We start from the raw sequence: 8,370 nt of genomic DNA, 5'->3' as shown, positions 1-8,370 counted from the left end.
GGCCGGGCCCGGCGCTGCGCGGGGACTGAGTGGGCCGGCGAAGGCCGCCGTGGGTCGCCCGGTGCCCCGGCCTTTCTCACGGAGCCTCCCCCGGCCCTCGTGCTGGGGGGCACCCCTGGTCCTCTGCGGCCCAGCGCGAGCCGCGGGGCACCTGCCGCGTTTGCTCCGGGGGCGGCCTGGAGCCCCGGCTGTCGCTCTCCCGGCGTCCCGGTGAGGGGCACCGCTGGCGGCCGACCTGGCGAGGACCCCCCCCCCCCCGCCGCGGGGGCGGCGCGCCTGCCCCTAAAGGTCACTGCCGGCGGAGGTGCCCCCGGCTGCGCGGCGGGGGCGCGGCGACGCGGGGTCCCGACGTCCAGCCCCGGGGGCGCGGCTCCGGCGGCCCCGCCCGCTCGCCGGCGCGGGACGTGCCGTGGCCTTCGTGCCGGGCGGCCGCGCGCGTCCGTGCCGCGAGCCGCAGTCGGCTGGCCTTGCGCGCGTGTGGCTTTTCCGGTGGCGCTCGCGCGGAGCGGTCGTCCGGCAGCGCGCTGTCCCGTCAGCCTCGCGTCCCCGCGCTCCGTCCGCGCTGTCCCGAGCGCTAGGGTTTCTCCGTAGTTTGGGGCCGAGCAGTGTTGCGTTGCGATAGACACGGCTCCGTCGCCCACAGCCTGGTTGTCCGCTCACGGGTCGGTGGGCGTTTGGGTCGCTGCCGGGTCCGGGCCGCGGGGGGAAGGGCTGTCTGAGCCGGTGTCTGGCCCCTGACGCGCGGATCTCGGCGGCCGCGCTCGTGCGCTCCCTTCGGTTTGCTTCGTAACTTGCCCTTTTCTCGAGCTGACTCGGTTGTGTTCGTACCTGCGACCTGTGCAATCCGTGTTCGCCGACCGTTCGAGGGACGGGCCGGGCCGTTGGGCTGTTGGCAGTGATGCCTCTGGGGAGTCCGAGGTTACAGAGAGATTTTCAGGTAAGCGCGGGGGTGTCGGTGCTTCTAACGCCCACGTTGTTCAAGGGTCACCTGCATTCCCACAGGTGCAGCTGCTGGGTCGTACAGTAGTGTCATTTTTCTTTTCTTAAGGATCCCGTCTAGCCTTTCCCGGAGCGACCGCGCCAGTCTGCATTCCCGCCGACATCCATGCACTTGCCGTCTCATCTGTGTGACAAAGGCCCTTCTAACAGACATGGGGTGGTAACTCACTGTGGTTTTAATAATGCGTGCCCGTAATGCTTAGCGACACAAAACAGCTTTTCGTGTACCTGCTGGCCTTTTGTATATGTTCTTTGGAGAAGTGTCTCTTCAGTTCTTTGCCCGTTTTTTAATTGGGTTTTTTGTTTCCATGCTGTTTGTTGAGTTGCGTGAGTTCTTTATATGTTTTGGATATTAACCCCTTATCAGGCATATGGTTTGCAATCTTTATCCCCATTCCATAGATTGTCTTTTCACTTCATTTTGCTACGCACAAGCTTTAGTGTGATGTAGTCCCACTTATTTTTTATTTTGTTGCTTATGCTTTCAGTGTTACAGCCAAAAATCATCATGAAGACGGTGTCAAGGAGTTTTATTCCTGTTTTCCTCTAGGAATTTCATGACCTCAGGTCTTACGTTTAAGTCGTTAATCAATTCTGAGTTAATTTTTTGAGTGGTGTACGATCAGGGTCCAGTTTCATTCTTTTCCATGTGAATATCCAGTTATCCCAGCACCATTTGTTGAAGAGACTGTCTTCTCCATTGAGTGTTCTTTAAAGAAGAAGAAGAAGAAGAAGAAGAACTCCTCTTACACAACTACAACTGCTTCTTGCAGACCTAAGGAAGAGGAGCCCACCACACCTGGACGTTTGACTGGATAGGATCTCACTTACGTCTATGGAATTCTCTGGGGGGAAGAAAATGGAAGACCGTATGGTATTCACTCATTAAGTTTATTACTCACACAATACTTAATGATCACTTAAAATAAACCAGGAACTGTGGTGGGTTTAGGGATATAGAAAACAGGCGTGACTCCTTTATTCATGGATCTTACAGTCGGGGGGAGGATACATGGGGCACACTTGCGTTTAAGCGAATTTTAGGAACACAGAATAGGGCCAATAATCTATGCTTATCAGTGATATTAAAGAGATGATTTCCAGGGTCATGCAGACCGTTTTCTTCACTGTCTTCTTTGATCAGTACCTACTGTCACCACCGTACCTCTATGGTCAACGTGGACCATTCCAGTTACTCACAGAAGGGGCATCACTGCCCACGAGCAGTACATAAGCATCGAGTTAGGTGGTTTTAATCTTTTCTGTTGCTAACACATGGACAATACATTAGTTTCCATCAAGAAGGCACCTACCATAGAGAAGTAAAGTATGACACAGTACTCTGGTTCTTTTTGTGTGGAATTTTAATGAGAAGGAAGGGGAGCCATGAAGTATTTACCTTAAACAGAAACTCATGTGTTCTGGTTTCAAATCCAAAGACACCTAATGACTTTAGGTAAGACATAATTGCCTTTATCCTTCATTTTATCCATTTTATTTATGTTACATAGAAGGATATAGAAAAAAACAACTAAATATCCATCTAACACAGCAGTGGACGTCTATTCATACCAGACAGGGCAGTAAGCAAAAGGACTGAGCCAGAGCTCTGCCATCTACTTAACATCTTGATTACACACGCATCCCTTATCTTTTGAAGGTTATAGGATGAAGTGATGAAAAAGATATTTTAAAATATTGCATCTGAATCAAGGCAGCCAAAAATGGTCCCTTAAAATGTGTTAATTTATATATTCTGTACACAGTTTATTTTTTCTTAACACCTCTTTAAAATAGGGCATTGGCACTTGCCAGAAAAAGAAGCAGCACAAAAATTAAACGATTTATGGGATGCCACATAGAATTTTGGTCCCGGATCTACATAAATACTCCTTTCCATACATTTATGTTCAAAACAACCTTGCAGGCCAACATTTTATGAAATATCTCCATACACATAAAACAGAGAAAACTTTTTTTTTTTTTTAAGATTTTATTTATTTATTTGACAGGGAGAGACACAGCGAGAGAGGGAACACAAGCAGGGGGAGTGGGAGAGGGAGAAGCAGGCTTCCCGCGGAGCAGGGAGCCCGATGCGGGGCTCGATCCCAGGACCCTGGGACCATGACCCCAGCCGAAGGCAGACGCTTAATGACTGAGCCACCCAGGCACCCCAGGACCACAGTTTTTGTGTGTTTCTTAAGATTTTTATTTATTTATTTGACAGAGACACAGAGAGGGAACACAAGCAGGGGGAGTGGGAGAGGGAGAAGCAGGGGGAGAGGGAGAGGGAGAAGCAGGCCTCCCGCCGAGCAGGGAGCCCGATGCAGGGCTTGATCCCAGGACCCTGAGATCATGACCTGAGCCGAAGGCAGATGCTTAACCAACTGAGCCACACAGGCGCCCCAAACAGAGAAAACTCTTAAGGGAACAGTAGAAATGAGATGCTAGACCCTGACTTTCTTCCACACAAGCCCACAATGCCCCTAGTGTTGGAGAGCGGCCTGGCAGTGCAGAAGTAGGCAACGCGCGTGTGTCCTACCTTCTAGAGCACATCACCTGCAGCCCGACTGTGGCTGTGGTTCACTTTGGGACCCCAGCACGGAGTAGTCACCATCTGGGGCACTGCCTCCCGTTGTGGAGGGAACAGAAAACAGGAATCCTGTGCTGGCTGTTCAAGGTCCTGCTCTGGAGTGACACACACCACTTGTGTGTAAGTCCCGTGGCTACACCTGGCGTTTATCAAGACCTGAATGTATAATCCTGCAGAGAGAGGCGCCAAATAAAAATACAGTCTACGACAATATGGGCTTGGAATGAGATTTTAGTCAGGATCCAGGGAAGAATGAGTTTCCCTAGTTTTGAAGGGGCAGTAGAGAAAAGCAAATCTCCAGCCTCACAGAGACTCCCTCCAAGTCTGAGCCTTCTCCAGCTCTGGAACCCCGTTCCTAGCCAAGATGACCCTCAACTGTCACAGCATATTTTTAAAGTAAAAAACCCAAATCAACTGTTCTTTGCATTTCCGATTTTATAGTCCTTAATTCTCCTTGAGGCAATGAGAATGACATGGACTATATATATATGGTCATGAGCAAGAATGTGCAGAGAAGAAAAGCACACAAAAATTTTTTTCACAATATTTTCTCTCCACAGGCAATTCTCAGACAACCTTCAGTGAGTTCTTCGACATTCCATCTGTAGCCCAGGCTTCTGTCTGCACAGGTTCCGGGTAGAGCCCACAAGCAGGCCCAGCTACATAACCTGTGGGGCCCAGAGCAACATGAAAATGTGGAGGCCCTTGTTCAAAACGCCCTGAATGCTCCGTGAGAGCCGACCTCTGAACCCTTCCAAGCACAAGGCTGTGCGCAAGCCGCCACAGGGACCACGCGTCCAGGAAGCGGGCACTGCGCACACCTGAGAAGCAAGTCACGCACCCGGTGGAGCTCAAGGTCTGCACATCGTGGCGCGCCCCATGCTCACGACAAGTCATTCTCTCCTATCCCGGAGACACAGCGAGGTCTTCCCACCGTCTTAGGCAGTCGGGAATCGCCACCGCAGTCTCCTGCACCAGGCTTCGCTCTTGACCTCTCAATCAGCCAGGTTCAAACAACTTTGGAGAGAAGGCTGTCATCTGGGGAATACTGAAGCCACAACATGGAAGAGGATGCCTGAGCCGTCACATAGAAGACTGCCTGCCAAATACCACAATCAACTGTCAAATGAAGGATAAATACAGTTCTGTAACGTTAAGCCAATTGCCATACCTTGAGTGTGTGTGTCAGGACAGGGCAATGTACAGTAACATACCACGCCCAAATCTCATTATCTTATAACACAAATGTATTTCTTGTTTATGATCTACCATCAAGATCACTATACTCGTCATAGCTAGCTACTCAGGGAGCTAGGCTGATCAAACCCCCATCTTGACTTACACCTCCATGGTCACCACAACACTGGAAAAGAACCATGGTAAATTATACACTGGCCTTTACGGTTTCTGTGCATATGTGATATATCACTTCTTACGCTTCAGAGGATAGCAAGTCAAATGGTCATGCCCATCTTCAAAGACAGCAAAGGCCATATTGTTGGGTCCAACGTGTAAAGTTGTCAGCAGAGGAGATGACTATTAAACTTAGTCCAAAGCCCCCTCAACATCTTTGCTTTTCTAAGCTTTGCTGGAATACATTATACCAGAAGTAATTTGCAACGTGTTGTCTGTTTAACTGTGGACCTATGTAATGCTTTTATCCATGTTTAAAAAGGAAGGAATTTGATCAAAGGCAAACCATCTCATGTAATTAGCCAAGGAAAAAGCTTTCAGGACTTTCAAATGTTAACTGTTTTTCTCACCTAGGAAATGCTATAAAGCTCAAATTAGATAGGAATGACTTCTACATTTTTTTGTTTTAAACACCTAAGAGATGCTTGTCAGGTATGTATATTGCCATATTCTTAATGCTTTGAGTGACGACATCCAATTCTGCACCTGTACCCTCTGGTACTTTTTAACCTTCCTGGAATCCATTTTCTAAAAAATAAAGACATTTTTAGATCTGGAAAAAAAAAAAAAAGTGAATAACTTCAGTCCAACTATGTGCCAAGAATGGGGAAATCCAGACATATTTGGCAAATGAGAGCAAGGACTCCCATGTGAATACAGATGTTGGTGCTTGGAAGAAGGATGCTGCCATATAGAAACTCAAAATTTGTACAGAACAAGTAGGCAGCAGACAGCAAAGAAGCAGATAGGCAGGCTGGCGAGCTGGAGAGCCCTAGTGCACCTTGGTAACATATCTAGTAAAACTGTCCCCAGTGAGAAGTAGAAGGTAGACCATGAGCCTAGTGAAACCCCAACTCTTTGAGAAGTAGATGGAGGCAGAGTGATATGTGCTGGATACAGTTATCTACCTTTAGCAAGATCTTACAACAAAGAGGGCAGCTCAGATGAGAACTGGCTGGTGTTCTGGAAGAGGTAGAGGGTACTAAGGAATTCTACAGATCAAGGTCCTTTTAAAGTTAGAAAAGCTGACTGCTCCTAGACCCTAGGTCTAGGTAATAACTTTTCCTAAAAGTTTTAAGGCCCTAAAAGGTCTCTCAGTTCAAAAAAAGTGATACAACCTTTCTGCAGGGATCAGATTAAGGGTTTTTAACCTTGCCATCCAAACTTACTGTTTCAGACAGCTTTCAGATAGCCATCATTCACTGAGAGAGAGGGGCATGTACATGAGGGAGCAGAGATGAATCACTCTTGAGAATTATATATGGGAAAGAGCTGTGGGATTTACAATACAGGAACTAGAAGCACATACCAGAGAGCCAAGTTTTTAAGGTAATTATATTGTTAAAGAAACCATACAACCCGATTAAAAAAAGACTTTGAGCCTTAAAAAAAGCAAGCTCTCAGGGTGTCCCCAGCAGGAAGCCCAGATAAGCTATCTTTCTGGTTTACACGTTGCTGGACCATGAGGAGCCACATTTGAACCTGAAGGCAAGGACTGCATCACACGGAGATCTTAAATCCCTCTTTCTCTAATAAAGGACTGCCCCAAATGTGCATTCATTGACTTCACGGCCCCGTTCCAGGCAAGAACATGAGACACATGACGGGAGTAACTTCCATTAGTTTCAGGGAATAAGGGTCTTAATTTCACATTTCATATTTGTTAGGTATCTTTAGGGACTAAAGGTGCCAAGGTGAAAAGATATGTTAAAAACTTGGTCTCTTTTCCTTTAAACCTGTCCTGAGCTACCCTCTTGAGTAAGTTGATGCCACCAAGTTTTTTGATGCTCTATTCTCATAGCAACAGGCTGTGATGTCAGAGGGTTATTTTATCACAGAAGTCATCCAAAAAAAGATGCTGGGCTGTGAAGCAGAAAGCTGTGGCTTAATTGCATGTTACTCAACTATCACTTCACATAAATAGAAATGGAAATAGAAAATAAAAGACTCATACTAACAGTTTATGTGGACATTTTTATTAATAGTTGCCATGGTATGAAGCAGTTTTCCTTTTAGGACTTTATTATCAGTGGTTATGTATTTTTAAAAATAATATTACAGGGCATCCAGTTACAAGTCTCAACAAGACTATTTCCTGCGAATAAAGGTAAGCTAGGTCAGGCACACAGGAAAGAAAGCCGCATCAAAGCATTTAAAAGAACAATCAGCATCATAGAGGAAAATACTACCTATTACTATGTTTGGAATTTTTTTTATGGTGAGAACCTTAAAACTGGTTTCACTAGCAGAATTGATCACACTGAAAGGCACAATTAAAAGCACTACCTTTGTTTATCAGACAAATGATCATCCCTTAACTTGGTTGGTGTAGGGAAGATAGCACTCTGTACAGCCACCAAAACTCATGTGGCCACGTAAATTCGTGGAGTGGCCTCCGTGTGAGATAGGGTGGGTACGTCTGGAGGGGCTCAATTAGGCCACAGCAACAAAGAAGCCGAGAGCTCAGTTGTTGAAGACCTGTGTTTGCTTGCTCACCCTGCACGCTGGTCAGGGTCAGCTGGGGGCTCTGTTCTTCGTCATTAAGGGCAGCCACTATCGAGAACCGTGCTCATTACTACTACGGTGGAACAAGGAAACAAGGCAGGTGATTCTGTGTAGCCCAAGCAGTACTCTCTCCTAACTGGAAAGACGTCTGGAAGGTGTGCTCGTCCTTAGGACTGCTCTCAAACTTCTGCTCTCTCTCCTTTCACGCACAAGGCCCAGCTGCACTTACCTGACCCCTGCCGTTAGATGTGACCCTGTGACTTGCTTGGCTAATACAATGTGAATGGAAGTGACAGGCAGAAGCTTCCAGAGCCCATGAGTGCTCTGCCACATGGTTTCTTCACCAAGATGTTTGTCAATTAAACCTGTATATAAGCAAATACAAACCAAAGCGCAATAAATACAATTTTTACCAAGAACTATAAAAACATCCATACTTCAAAAAAAAAATTCTCCCCTGGCGCCTGGCTGGCTCATTCAGTTAAGCATCTGTCTTTGGCTCAGGTCATGATCTCAGAGTCCTGGGGTCCAGTCCCGCATCTGGGCTCCCAACTCAGTGGGGAGTCTGCTTCTCTGTCTTCCTTTGCCCCTCCACCCCCTGTTCGTATTCTCTCTCTCTCTCCCTCTCAAATAAATAAAATCTTTAAAGAAAATAAATTCTCCCAACACTGGTGTTCTTTTCATCTTTAAAGAGAATAGGTTTAGGGTACTGTCTCTGACATACCTCCCATAATTCTTGCCATTAATATTATGTTTAAAATGAAAAACACCAGGATTCAAATAAATAGTATTTAAAATTTGATAGAAAATTCAAAATATTTAAATTATTTAATCATAATGTCTTTTTTTTTTTTTTTTTA

General features: G+C 46.7%; 1 long non-coding RNA gene across 2 annotated transcripts; it reads left to right on the top strand.

Annotated features, from left to right (window-relative positions):
- Positions 1 to 11: 11 nt before the first annotated feature.
- On the top strand, positions 12 to 8,132 carry LOC123857878 (uncharacterized). 2 transcript variants are annotated; one of them, XR_010408830.1, is made up of 4 exons: positions 13 to 937; positions 1,049 to 1,159; positions 1,488 to 1,873; positions 4,153 to 8,132. It is a non-coding gene; the product is annotated as an uncharacterized LOC123857878 (long non-coding RNA). The 2 variants fall into 2 exon arrangements; XR_008507575.2 differs by having other exon boundaries at positions 12 to 937; positions 1,049 to 1,873; positions 4,153 to 8,130.
- Positions 8,133 to 8,370: the final 238 nt, after the last annotated feature.

The sequence above is a fragment of the Mirounga angustirostris genome, unplaced genomic scaffold, assembly GCF_029215605.1.
Source record: "Mirounga angustirostris isolate CCGP_5_RB_7025 unplaced genomic scaffold, mMirAng1.0.hap1 SCAF_32, whole genome shotgun sequence".
Lineage (NCBI taxonomy): Eukaryota > Metazoa > Chordata > Mammalia > Carnivora > Phocidae > Mirounga > Mirounga angustirostris.
Note: the sequence above shows the minus strand (reverse complement) of the source record. Positions and strands in the feature narration are given on the sequence as shown.